The 14,936-nt window shown below is 42.6% G+C and overlaps 1 pseudogene; it reads left to right on the plus strand.

Annotated features, from left to right (window-relative positions):
* The first annotated feature begins 129 nt into the window (after window positions 1-129).
* LOC121491816 lies at window positions 130-1,754 on the plus strand (annotated as a pseudogene).
* Window positions 1,755-14,936: the final 13,182 nt, after the last annotated feature.

The raw sequence follows: 14,936 nt of genomic DNA on the forward strand, positions 1-14,936 counted from the left end.
TTCTAGAATAAACTCATTTTAAAACTCCAAAAAAAATTTCAATAAAGCTACAAGAATAGGTGATATCCTCTTTTCATGCCTCGTGCAGCCACGTCTCGTGGTCCCAAGAAACATCTGAAGCATGTAGCAGCTCCAAAGCATTGGATGCTGGATAAACTCACCAGTGTGTTTGCCCCTTGCCCATCTACTGGCCCCCATAAGCTGAGAGAATGTCTTCCTCTCATCATTTTCCTAAGGAACAGACTTAAGTATGCCCTAACAGGAGATGAAGTAAAGAAGATCTGTATGCAGCATTTTATTAAGATTGATGGCAAGGTCCGAACTGATATCACCTACTCTGCTGGTTTTATGGAAGTCATCAGCTTTGACAAGACTGGGGAGAATTTCTGTCTAATCTATGACACCAAGTGTTGCTTTGCTGTTCATCAGATTACACCTGAGGAGACCAAGTATAAGTTGTACAAAGTAAGAAAGATCTTTGTGGGAACAAAAAGAATCCCTCACCTGGTGACTCATGATGCTCATGCCATCCACTATCCTGGCACCTGGGAAGAATTGGTGTGATCACCAACCAAGAGAGACACGCTGGTTCTTTTGATGTAGTTCATCAAAAGAAAGATGCCAATGGCAACAGCTTCAGCACCCAATTCTCCATAACACTGGGGTTGGGGGGCCCACCCCTTTCCCCCAAACAGGTGAAAAAATTCCCTTGTATCTTTTGACTCCCCCCAAACTTAACTACTAATAGCCTACTGTTGACCAAAGCCTTCCCGATAAAGTAAACAGCTGATTAACTTGTATTTTGTATGTTGTATGTATTATGTTCTTAAAATCATACCTTTAAAAACATTTTTTTGGTATTTTTAGGCTATGCACTTTGAGTTTTTCAAATTTTCACAAATTTCCAAAACATTTTCCAATAATATATTGAAAAAAAAATCCATATATAACTTGGCCCATGTAATTCAAACCTGTGTTTCTCAAGGGTCAACTGTACTTGCCCTCCAGCGTTGGCTGTGATCATATACCGAACGACAGATACTGAAATGAACTACAGATTCATTTCTCTTTTTTTTATTTTTTTATTGGAGTTCAATTTGCCAACATATAGCATAATACCCAGTGCTCATCCCATCAAGTGCCCCCCTCAGTGCCCATCACCCAGTCACACACACACACACACACACCTGCCCACCTCCCTTTCTACCACCCCTTGTTCCTTTCCCAGAGTTAGGAGTCTCTCATGTTACAGATTCATTTCATGTGTAGTGGATACTCTCCTTCACATCCAGGAGATTTTACAGATGAAAGCCACATTCTAAGACCTATTTATTGACATTAAAACAATTTCGAGATTCAGATGTATCTTAAAATTGAAATGCATATGTAGCATAGTGCTTTCTCTGCGCCCCCCCCCCCCCCCCCGCCCAAAATGCTGCTTTTTAATCAATGGTTCCTCTTACAATCCAGTGTCATAGAACAATGGAAGTGAAACACCACCTATCCAGAAAGCATCTGGATTTAAGAATTTTGTAGCACTCTCTGCTCTACAACCCTAGGTGCTGCTGAACATAAGGGGAGGATCCCCTGTCTATTTGATGTTCCAAGAAAGAACAGAAGATGTTGACTACTCACTGTCAGCCCAGGGCCAGGACAGCAAAGCAAGGCGTCTCCGTTTCCTCTTGCGTAATGATGGGCCCACCGGGGACATTGCAGGCAGTCACCACAAGGTGGCGCACAAGCACCAGGCGTGAAGTTCCATCCGGCCGCTGCAGGGATGTGGTCCTTTGTTTTTTTGTTTTTTGTTTTTTTATATCACTTTTGTACTCTATTGCACTTATTAAGTTTTCATAAACACATTGCTGCAATTATTAGGGAGGCTGACAACTGCCCCCCTTCCCCCGCCTCTCCCCCGCCCCGCTATATGATTAGTTTTTAGAATTTTTTTACTGGAGTTGGATTTCCCGACATATAGTGATCTTTTGTGATGACCCTTTGGGAGCATCTAACTGGCTATGCTGTGGCTGATCCTACTGAGCCAGGTGAGGACGAAGACTCCGTGGAGCAGCTGGAGGATTTGGGCAGCATGAACAGGGAAAGAAGTGAGGAGTCACTCATTAGAGTAACAATATCTATTGAAAAATAGTGAAAGGGAATAAAGGGGAAAGGAGAAAAATGAGTGGAAAATATCAGAAAGGGAGACAGAACATGAGAGACTCCTAACTCCGGGAAAAGAAATAGGGGGGGGATGGAAGGGGAAGTGGGCGGGGGGTGGGGGGTGACCGGTTGGGGGGCACTGAGGGGGGCACTTGATGGGATGAGCACTGGGTGTTATTCTATATGTTGGCAAATTGAACACCAATAAAAAAAATGAATTTGTCCAAAGCCAACTATACTTTAAATGTCACCACCCAGAGCAGCCCAGGTGGCTCAGCGATTCAGCGCCACCTTCAGCCCAGGGTGTGATCCTGGAAACCCAGGATGGAGTCCCACCTCAGGCTCCCTGCATGGAGCCTGCTTCTCCCTCTGCCTGTGTCTCTGCCTGTCTCTCTCTCTCTCTCCTCCCTGTGTTTCTCATGAATAAATAAAATCTTTTAAATAAATAAATAAATAAATAAATAAATAAATAAATAAATAAATAAATTTCACCGCCCAGAAGAGGCCCCATGCCAGCCACCCTGCAGAAAAACATAGGAAGAAAGGAAGGAAAGAACAAAATGGTAACTACGAATAACCTGATCTTCCATTAATGGAGTTGTGCAGTGCAGTGCTAATAGGTAGCTATTCATCTGCTAATGACCACAGCTGTTGACTAGGACTGGCTTCCAACCCTGTCTGCAGCTTACTAAGTGCTAGAAATAAATACCCTGCACCCACCCCGAGCTACAAGGACAGGCTCAGGGATGTTCATAAAAAGGGAGGGGCTTGTATTATAAAACCAAAATGTCTCTTCAGGCTGAAACTGTAAAGAAAAATGTCTTGGTGTTAGTTCAAGGTGGAAGGCAAGACCCAGAGGGTGCACACAAGTGAAATTTATTTAAAAAAAAAAAAAAAAAAAAGGCGGGGCAGGGGGGAGGTGTGCTGGCAAGCTGTTAGTCAGGAAATGAGAAATCTGGGTTGTTCTAGGAGAGAAGAGAAAGAGTGAGGAGGGGTCCATGAATGGTGGAAGGCTGTATGGAAGGTGATTTAACCTTGCCCAGGACCCCCAAATCCTAAAAAAAAAAAAAAAAATACCAAGATGCTGTGTAACTGGGTTTTTTTTGGTGGAAATTTGAGAAGAGGCTGAATTATCCATGTCAAGAAGGCTGAAATCCAATGCAGGCATAAGGCAAGAATGTGAGCCCCTCCGAGATGCACCAAGATCACCAGATTTGAGATTTCTGCTGGCCAAGATTTAGTGTAGGGATAGTTCCAGTCAGTTTTATTGAGTCTTTAGAGTCAAAGTGAGTAAGGAATAGGCAGGGCTAGGTAGGGAGAGATAGGGAGGGGGCTATGGAATCAGGCTCACAAAACAAAGTCCCAAAAATGCTGAGATGTAAGGAAACCAGAAATAAGGGAACAAACCAGACCAGGTATGGGTAGAAAAGATATTTTTTATGACAGACGTTTGTGATCAACAAAGAATAACCAGACCCAAAAGGAAGCCATTAAAGATGGTATCACCAGTCCTTACTCAAACCAGGACATCACAAAAATGATAAAGCCACAGGCACCCTGGTCAGTTTTAAATAAAAGACTGTCAGTTTGGGGCTCAAGCTGGCAACGCTGTTGGGACTCTGATGAGGAAACAGAGGACTACCTGAGGACAAAGCACATTGACAAGTCCTTGAAACAGGCAAAGGGACCTTCCTCTACAGACCCAACTGCCTCCTCAATGTTATACTTTGCAAAGGGCAGAAGGCAATCTTAGCCCAACCCCCAGGAGCCTGTAAGTCTACTTTAACATATAAAAATTCCTTTAGAAATTTCCTGTATCTCTAAACCCCCAAGATATGTGTTGGGAATCATCCCCCAAGCAAATGTCCCACCGACATACATCTGAAGGGTCTCATGACTCAGGTTTTATTAGACAGTAACAAGTGACCTTTTCCCAACAATAGCTGGCCCCTCAGGGTCCTGGAAACCTTGCTTCCAAAATTCCTTAAAGAGGATGCTATCCTCAAACCCCTCCCAACCCCAGGTGTATAATCAGCCACCCCTCACAGGCCTAGGGCAGCAGCTCTTCCTGCCCACGGATCCTGTCCCCAGGCTTTAATAAAACCTCCATTTTGCACCAAAGATGTCTCAAGAATTCTTTTCTGGTCATTGGCTTTGGACCTCACCTATATTCCAAAACTTCATCAACCCCTCTCACTTCTGAGAGCTTTCTCTGTACCCTTCTATCACTTTACTTACTCTCCATTGTCCACAAGATTCATTCTTTGAGTCCATGAGACAAGAACCTAGCTCTCTCACTTCAATAGAATCTCTGTCTGACCTATGGGCAACATATGTTATGAGCTTTTGCAAACTCTCATTGCCTTTGACTCTATACTTTAAGCCAGTTTGACCTTGCTTTTGACCAAACACCCAACAGCACCAAGAAAACACAGAACAGCACCATGGACATTAATTGATAGATATATCTAGGACCTTCCTCACTGCTTCCATTCTGGTACAGGTCCTTCTGTCTGCTGACCTTCAGTTTGATCCCTAGTTTCAAAGCTTCCCTATCCCTTAGGGAGTGGTATTTTCCTTAGCTCTGGCTGCAATAGTCCCTAACCAATTCAAATTCAACCTTCTGGTTCATTCTCTCAAATACCTAGTATAGCTTAACCACCTTACCTTGAGGGAGACCTAACTCCTACAACCCACATGAAGTAAAGAAGGGAGTTGTGACCCTATAAAATGCTATTCCTGTAAGTCACACCAAAGATTCTCGTGGTGGGTGCTAGGACCACCTACCCCATAATCCCTTGGTTGGTGAGACTCATTAAAATGCAGATTTGTCAGAGGACAAACATTATATGGTCTCATTAATTTGGGGAATATAAAAAATAGTGAAAGGGAATAAAGGGGAAAAGAGAAAAAATGAGTGGGAAATATCAGAAAGGGAGACAGAACATGAGAGACTCCTAACTCTGGGAAATGAACTAGGGGGGGTGGAAGGGGAAGTGGGCAGGGGGTGGGGGTGACTGGGTGGTGGGCACTGAGGTGGGCACTTGACGGGATGAGCACTGGGTGTTATTCTGTATGTTGACAAATTGAACACCAATAAAAAATAAATTTATTTAAAAAAATGCAGATTTGTAACCTCTTGAATTAGAATCTCTGAATATGGAGCCCAAGAATTTCAACTATTAACAAGTTCCCAAGGTAAGTCTTACACATTTAAGTTGGAGAATTAGACAAATGTAATATTTAGAACTACTATGACATAATATAATATAATAATATTTAAGAAGTAAATAAATGTAACATAGTTTAGTGTTGAAACTTTCATAGTTAGGTATTGGATGCTCTTGACCAACTATAACCTCTGATCAAATAAACTCCAACTATGTTATGCTATCATTAAAAACTATAAGGGGATCCCTGGGTGTCTCAGAGGTTTGGCTCCTGCCTTTGGCCCAGGGCATGATCCTGGAGTCCCAGGATCGAGTCCCACGTCGGGCTCCATGCATGGAGCCTGCTTCTCCCTCTGCCTGTGTCTCTGCCTCTCTCTCTCTCTCTGTCTCTTGTGAATAAATAAATAAAATCTTTTAAAAATAAATAAATAAATAAATAAATACAATAAGGTAAAGACTAATTGATGACATGAAAAGGTATCTACAATGTTTAGTTATGTTACAATAGTCAAGTCTTATTCCACTCAAGTAAAATACAAATGTTTATAACATAGAACACGGGGTACCTGGGTGGCTCAGTTAGTTAAGCATCTGACACTTGATTTCGGCTCAGGTCATGATTTCAAGGTCATGAGACTGAGCCTCATGTTGTCTCCACACTCAGCTCAGGGTCTGCTTGTCCCTCTCTCTCTCTACTCCTCCTGCTCATGTTCTCTCTCTCCCTCTCTCTCAAATAAATAAAAAAATTTTTTTTTAATCTTTTAAATCTCTCAATAAAATCTTTACCAAAAAAAAGAACACAAGTCAGGAAGAATGTATACTGAAAAATTAATCAGGATGATAGAACTCTACGTTTTCTTACTCTCTTCCTTTCTTTCTTTTTTATTTTTTTGCCTATCTGTAATTTCTAATTTTTTGCAACATATGCAAATGCATGTGTATGATGTGATCTCTGTGAAAACAGAGACTTTGCTTTGTTTCCTGCTAAACCTTTACACCTTGAAGAGTGTCTGGTATAGGAAAGCTTGCAATAAGCATATGTTGAATAAATAAATGTTAAATATTATTAAATAAAAATAATAAATAAATATTAAAGGGAAATCGCAGATGTGATTCTGAACACCAGTAGACTGTGGTATAAATAAGTGGCTTTGGCTGAAGGTGTTTGCTATGTGCTAGATGAGTTTGCAACGCTAAACTTAAACGGTGTTGTTGCTTATATATTTATGGTTGAGTCTTTAACATATATTCAACATATGTGGCAATATGAATAGCCTTTAACATTTATTGTGTCATCCAACATTTGCAAAGCCCCTTACTATAGGTAACTGTGAAAGTCGTCACTCTATATGACATCTACTGCAACATGGCAGGTGAGAGGCACCTAGTAACTGTCAAGAGAATACAACCAGAGAATGGCCAGCTGTAATACTGAGAACTCCAGATGCTGATCCAGCAGTGTAGAGTGCCCCTGATATTAGGACCCAAAGAGGGAAGGAGGATGCCTTATTCCTAGCACTTAGCGCAATGAAGAGCACATTGCAGGGCTCAGTAAATGGATGTTGAATTTCGGGCTCCCGGTGCATGGAGCCTGCTTCTCCCTCTGCCTATGTCTCTGCCTCTCTCTATCTGTGTGTGACTATCAGAAAGAAAGAAAGAAAGAAAGAAAGAAAGAAAGAAAGAAAGAAAGAAAGAAAGAAAGAAAGAAAGAAAGAAAGAAAGAAAGAAAGAAACTAAGCAGAGCTGTGAGGGGGGAGGAGGCGCGGTGCTGGGCGACAAGACAGCTTCATGAGCATCTCTAAAACCATGGATGGAGACAGCTAGGGAGCACTGGGGGAAGGCAAAGGTGCAAGAGGACCAGACGGAATGTGTTAGAACATGCCAGAGGTTCCCCGGCATGGTGGAGAGTATGCATGAGCATTCCTGAAGCGGACTGCACACATATCACATCAGGGCACCAACAGGCTGTGGCAAGGGGCAGCATAGCAGCATGGCAAGGCTTCAGGGCCAACTGCACTTCTTCCCCTTTTTGGCTTTGTGAAATTTTTTTTAACTCTTTGAGCCTTTGTTTCTTCATCTTTACCAAGGGGCTTTAAATACTTCCCTCACAAGTTTATTGTGAGGATTAGAGAAAATGTATATTATAGAAGGCCAGAGGGGCAGCCCCAGTGGCTCAGTGGTTTAGCACCACCCTCAGCCCGGGGCGTGATCCTGGGGACCGGGGATGGAGTCCCACGTCAGAATTCCTGCATGGAGCCTGCTTCTCCCTCTGCCTGTGTCTGTGCCTCTCTCTCTCCCTCTCTCTCTCTCTCATAATCTCATTAATCTCATGATTAAATAATAAAATCTTTAAAAAAAAAAAAAAAAAAAGCCCAGAGCAGGCTGCCCCAAAATGCACCACAGTGGCATGCTGATTATTTTGAACTGGAGCCACTTGGGAAGCAGCCAGTGGAGGGACACTCAAACCCTCCTCTGACTCCCTGAAAGCAGGAAACACATCTCCCACACGAAAGGTACCCTCCCTGTACTGGGAAGTAGAAACACATCCCTCTCACCAGAGATAGGAACCCTAAAGTTGGAAAAGCTGTAGAAATAAAAACCTTGTTAATTTTTCACTAATCTATCTCAGCCCAAATTCTGTTTAGAATTCTTTGCTAATTAAAGCTTGCAGGGACGCTTGTCTGGTTCAGCAGTTGAGCATCCGCCTTCAGCTTAGGGTGTGATCCCGGGTCCCGGGATCAAGTCCCACATCAAGCTCCCTGCATGGAGCCTGCTTCTCCCTCTAACTATGCCTCTGCCTCTCTCTCTGTCTCTCTCATGAATAAATAAATAAAATATTTTTTTTTAAAAAAAAGCTTGCAAATATCTGTTTTCCTTATCTTTTATTGCCTCTTCATCTGAAAGATATGAAAACTGCCTGCCTTGCTTATTTCTTTGGGTCCCAATTTCATTATTGGGCCTTCATGCACACGTAATAAAACTTTGGGTTTTTTCTCCTGTTAATTGTCTCATGTCAATTTAGTTCCCAGTCCAACTGGAAGACCTGGAAGGGTAGAGAATGAATTCTCCCTCCTCACAATATAAAATATTGATCCAGGGCAGGGATTTTCCTGGCACACAGTAAGTGCTGAATACATAGCCACAACATCATGGCAGGCATGGGGCAGTGGGGGCAGATTCCAGATGGATTTGAACCACATGTTCAAAGGCCCACAAATCCCATGGCTGTGTGACTTCTGTGGGGGCAGCCTGCTAAAAGCACAGTGTGTGGGAAGGGTTTGATGTCTCCTGTTCTCCCAATCTCTCAAGATGAAGAAAATACTATAGAAGATAGAAGACAGAAGTCAATGATGCTGTGAAAGTGATGGAAACTTGGAGAGAAGCAATAATACCATCCTGCTTTTATGAAAGCCAAGAAGTAAGAGACTGTATGTGGCATGACATAAAAACTAAAATCCAGGAAGGCAGATGTTTAAAAGTTCACAGGAAAGACAGAATTAGCTCCTCATTATGCTTTAAAAACTCACTGAGGTACTATTAATATATAAATGCATTATTTGGTGGCAGTCCACCACATGCTTTCTTCAGCAATGTTTATAAAATATGTATTCGTATGAAATCGTAACATTTTGTCAAAGAAGTTTTCCATTAATTTCTGTATACTCCTACCTTCAAAGTACCAAACTATTAAAATACCTTAGCACAGAGAATGGGCATTTTTCTCACTGGCCTAATAAAATCTTTAAAGAGAGAGAAAAAACAGGCAGAGAAGCATATTTGAAGGGGAAGATGCTGAGCCCAACTTTGGCCATATTTAATTTGGAGTAGCTATGGGATACTTAGTAGAGATGGCCAACAGGCTGCTGGCCTACGGAGATGAAGATCTGGAGGTCAGCTTGTATGTACAGAGGTGCTGATTAAACCACGCACCAGAATGAGGTGTCCTGCAGAGAAATGCACAACTAGAGAGGGGCTGAGGATTGAAGCTTGGAGAACACTGGCACTTGAGGGGACCCAGGAGGAGAATCGGGAGCAATAGGCAGACAGGTACATGGGGAGACAAGCATGTGAACAATCACAGAAGCCAGGAGGTGTGTAACAGACCCCTGGGTCACACAGCTCACTCAGGGAGCCAAAGGAAATGACAAGCACAGAAACACACCCCTGAGATCTGCCCAACAAAGAGGCCTTTTCCAAGCAGTTTAGGTAGCATGATGATAGCAAAGCCAAATTTCAGAAGTCTGAGGAAATACTGGGAGCCAAGGAAGAGCAGACATTGCGCAAAAACTACTCAGGTATTGAATGTATAGGAAAGAAAAAGGAGAGGAAGAATAGGAGAGCATTAATTTGGTGTCTGTTGGCTTCCAATCTACTCTTCGGTGCACACTCTGCCATACTAGGGACTCCAAAACCACATCTCCACCTGCCACGGAATCCCCAGCTGGGAACCTCGCTGGGGTAGGGGAACCGCAGACGGGAAGGGCCTGCTCCCTACAGCTACTGGTGCTCCTGAGTGTGCCAGCTTGCTCCTTCACCCAGCAGGGCAGAGTCCCCGCAAAAGCATGCTATCTATCACAACTGGGAAGCTCTTAACTGGCTTGGATTTTACTCCCCAAAGGCAGGCAAATCCAGTGTGCAGTTTTTCCATCCTTGTGGGAGCAGTCTCAGACACCCTGTGCCACAAGAAGTGTCCCTTCAGAGACTTGTGTCAGAGCCCCTCAGCCAAACTGACCATTCCCACCTCCTCCCTTGGCTCCCCAGCCCTGGGGGTGGCTGCTGTTTCCTGAAATTGCTGCTACTCTGTCTTTTCAGTGACTTAGCAAACAAGTCCTTCTGTTAAAATAATAGGTGTATTTTTTGTCCCCTGCCTAAATATATTGGAGAAAGGGGAGCCTTGAAAGAGGGGAGTCAAAAAATAGGGGAGAGAGGAGAAAACCATGGCCAAAGCCAGAGAGAATACAAAACAGGCAGGATCAGGGGCTGGAGGGGCCCCCAGGTTCCTGGGACAAAAGGAAGAGATGTAAGGATGGGTACGGAGGAAAGTCTGTTTGTGGGTGGTGGAGACTGGGGGAAAGTGTGTCTAAGTGCCTGGCATTTCCCCCCAGGAATTAGAAGAAAGGTCCCTTGCAGAGGTGGGGGATGACAGACTGGAAGAACTCCTGAGGGGCATCAGGAAACTAACCAAAGACAAGTAAAGGGATTGATGAGTGGTACACAGGCTGAAGTAGAAAAACACAGATCCAGGGCAGTCCGCGTGGCTCAGCGGTTTGGTACCTGCCTTCAGCCCAGAGCTGATCTGGAGACCCGGGATCGAGTCCCACATCAGGCTCCCTGTGTGGAGCCTGCTTCTCCCTCTGCCTGTGTCTCTGCCTCTCTCTCTCTCTGTGTCTCTCATGAATAAATAAATAAGACCTTAAAAAAAAAAAAATAAATAAATAAAAAGAAAAAGAAAGAAAGAAAAACACAGATCCATGGCTACATGACCTTCCCCCAGGGCCAGCCACAGCTAAAGGATGGCAGCAAGGTAGAGGGGGCACCTGGTTAGATAGACAAAAACTGAAGGGAAATGAGAATGTTTGACTGATTGCTCAGGTGGTTGGTGGGATCCAGCCTGGGAGGTCAGGAAAAGTGGCATAAAAGCAGCTGACATGGAGAAATGTGGGGACCAGGGACTGCCTGAGGCTGAAAGCAGAGATAAGGAGGTGAGGTTCAAGTCAGTGCTCAGAGAACCATGACAGTAAGGGAAGAATGTCATGTCAGGCTCTGAGCTAAAGCCACCTGCCACAGTGGAGACCGCATTACTTTACCTCTTCATACATAGTTGACTTCTTCCCTAACAAAGCCTCCAGAAGCTGGGAAGAAGGGGAATAATGATGTTAGACAAACACTGGTGTTTATTGTAACCTTTAAAAGAACATACATTTTACATTTTGAATTCCCTCTCAAGTAGTTCTATCTATTTGCAAGGATTTATATTTCATAATTTTTATTCTTACTTAGAGTTCTTTTAAAGAACAAAGGGAAGACTTACTTTAAAAAAAAAAAAACAGAATAAAACTCATTCTGTCCTTAATTACCATATGGATCCAACGGAGCCTTTTACAAAACAAAGCTATATTTTAAGGTCTTGGTGATCGCATTTTTCTATATCTTAAAATATTTCAAGATACAAGAAAACAGAGGAGGGAATGCTTGGAGGATAGTGCACAAATGACATAAATCATCACCACAACATCATCCGTGTCACCTTTCAGTTTTCCTATGGCAGTGCCCAAAGTATTGCATCATCTTTCCAAAAGTTACTTGAAAAAGTTTGAAGGCACCATCTTTATGTATGGTATTGGTTTTTGTTTGTTTTAGCTTTCCTTGAACACAGTTGAGAATTGAGAATTTTCTTCATGTAACAGCAAAGAGGAGAAAATTGACAAAAGAACAATTATCAGATGAGTCAAAAGATAAATGTAAAGAGACTCAGAGTAAGCCCTCTAACAGCTATGGTGAAACTGATCATCTAAGTGAGGTCCATGCTATGAGACTTTGAATGACAACACCCTACATCAATGCATAGGAGAACCAGGTATGTTCTCAGTGAGGGGACACCACCTCACTGACTACCAGGGTCCATTCTGCTGATCTGGCCACACGCTCAGCCAAGGAAGATGGTGCTTCCCAATGGAAAAGACTATTACTTCATAAAGGGTATACAGTAGCTACACTGCCCTCCAAACAAGCTTGCAAGAATCAATGAGGGAATGGTATATTTCTAAGGATAAAAAAGATATATGGTATTCTCATCCAGTTAGTTATTCAACAGGAAGTGTTGCCTCACACAATATTTTGCATGAACCTGAACCACCCCACTTTGCTGAAAAGACATATGGCATTCTTTCACCTAAGGTTTATGCACAGAATTTTACTTGATACAGTTTATAAGTGTAAAAATGCTGAAGAGAGGGGAGTATAACAAAGCAACTGGGAAGAAAGATGATGTATAAATAAAAGCATTCATTAGATTGGTCATTTGGCTTTAAAAAATCAATAATTTGATATTTATGAATCTAAAAATGAAAATGTTTTGTGAATATGGAACAAATAAGATGACACACATATGTCCTACATACATATAAGCAAACATCTATATATATTTTTTCAAATCCAGGAAAATATGGAATAAAAATTTGAGTCTGCCACATCTAAACTCCTATTATAATGTCTAAGAAAGTTATTTTTACTATTTCCTTATTCTTACTTATTTCTATCAACTATAAAATTATAAGGTAGATAGATAGCTAGATAAAAAGTGTACGTTGGAACAGATAGTAAACGGTGATGATTATTTTCCTGAGAGTTTAAGTGCCTCATATGATTCCTGTAATCTGACCAGTTCTTCATGAGTTGAGAAACCTGAAATGAATGAGGTGTGTCTGCCTGCCCCCTCCCACAGGAGCTATGGGAACCAGGCTATGGCGCCCCGCAGTTGAAGTCACAGGCTACTGCCTTCTGGAACTGTGGGCAATGTGTGTGGGTAAAGGAATGAGGTACCACCACAGCATTCTCTCTGGTAGCTTCAAGGGCAGAACTTCCTGGTGTTTTTAGAGTCCCCCAAATACCTATGACAACAGGTTGTGCTCATATCTCTGATTCAGAGTCCTGGCTGCTCAGGTGTCCCAGGTGGGAAATCAAGTACAGCCCTCTGAGACCCACCCACAGCCCTCCAGCAAGAGACAGAAAGCCACGTCTGAAAAATCTCAGGTCCCTGAGTCACTTCCTGGGGAGACTCCCAGCCCCTACCCTACTCCAGGCTCCAAGCCTGGCACAAGCAAACATCACTGTTTCCACTCCAACCACCAAAACCACTAGTTTCCTGTCCACAGCTAGGTCTATTCCTGAGCAGCCTGGCTTGGAGGGGAGGGACAGAACAGTGAGAGACAGACATACAGACAGGGGTTCCTTCTACTCCTGACATGTGAGAGCAGAACAGGAGGCCTAGGCAGGCACTGAGCCTACTCATGCTCAGCACCTCTCACCTAACACACACCCACTTTGTTAAACTGGCACAGGGTAGAAGTTTCATAAACACTTACTGAATACATATTTCCCCATCTCCATACCATGATCCTCTTTAACTTTTTTGTTTGTTTGTCTTAATTTTGCCACTTAAAACTCAACTGCCCTGTTTTAAAAGAGCTTTGCTTCTCTCTCTTTCTCTAAACAGCACCCACCAAACCACAAGGAGTGGCCACATTCTGTACAAAAACTAGAGATCACAGACCGTGGGGGGAGGTGGGGCTGACAGAAAAACAGGTAATTCCTGTTCGCCAAGTAGCTGGTTTGTTTTGCTCCTGACCAGGGGTGACTAAGCAACAGAGGGGGATTTTGCCTGGTATGGAGAGCCTCAAACTGGAGCCAGGGCTGGGCTGGGAAATTAGGAGATGGTAGCTGGAAAAGCCAGCAGAAACAAAGCAACATACTGGAGGCAATGGGCTTCAGAAATAACCTCACCTCTGGGTGAGACTAGCTTGCTGTCTAGTTTTTACATTCACACACAAGAATGTAACATTTGCTGTTAAACTCTTCTTTTGTATCCATTTGGTGTTAAACATCTCAGAGGACTTGCTGATTCACAGACCTAAGAAATGACGTGTTTTCTTTATCAAAAGCCACTAACCCTTAAAGGGCAATTTTGGAATATCTATCAAAATGTTAAAGTTCATATTCTTCAGGAATGTAGGAAACCATCGATTCTACTACCAGGAGTTTCTCCTCAGATAGGTCTGTATGTGTACAGGATTTCTGAACACTTCTTAGGAAAGAAATGAAATGATGTAACTGTCTCTCAAAGCTCACTCTTTCACTTTTGATATTGTATCTGTATGATAGAATACTATAGGGGTACCTGGGTGGCTCAGTCGGTTGAGCATCCAACTCTTGATTTCAGCTCAGATCATGATCTCAGGGTCCTGGGATCAAGCCCCACACTGGGCTCTACACCCAGCAGAATCTACTTCTCTCTCTCTTCCTCTGTCCTTCCCCTCTTTTGCCTGCTCTCTCTCTCTCTCTCTCTCTCACTCAAATTAATAAGTCAATCTTTAAAGTAAAAAAAAATGTTAAAAAGAAGAATACTATGTAGTCATTAAGGAGATATGAATTGATATCCAAAATAGATCATTAAGTGAAAAACAAAGCAAGTGGTAAATGAGTACATGCAGTGTGACTCCATATACATAAATCAAATAAAGCAACTAGAGAGAACACCTCAAAAAACTGATTACAGAGAGTCTAGAGGGAATGAGACCCTTTTGCTTTTCACTTTAAACCCTTCTGTACTGTTTGAATTTTTTCACAATAAGTCTGTGTTTCTTTTTTAATACTAATGGTTAGTTTAAACAGACAATATTAAAATGCACAGGTATTGGCATATATATATATACAGTGTCTAAAGGAAAGTCTTTATTATAACATAATGAAGCACATTCTCTCACAGGTATGATCGTGGACAAGAACAGAAAGGTTGACACACAGGAGAAAAATCTAAGATATGCAGTCACCATACTCACTCTTTCACTCAAACATTCATTCATTTATGCATTGAAGGCCAAACCTGCACTA

The sequence above is a fragment of the Vulpes lagopus genome, chromosome 5 (assembly GCF_018345385.1).
Source record: "Vulpes lagopus strain Blue_001 chromosome 5, ASM1834538v1, whole genome shotgun sequence".
Classification (NCBI taxonomy): Eukaryota; Metazoa; Chordata; class Mammalia; order Carnivora; family Canidae; genus Vulpes; species Vulpes lagopus.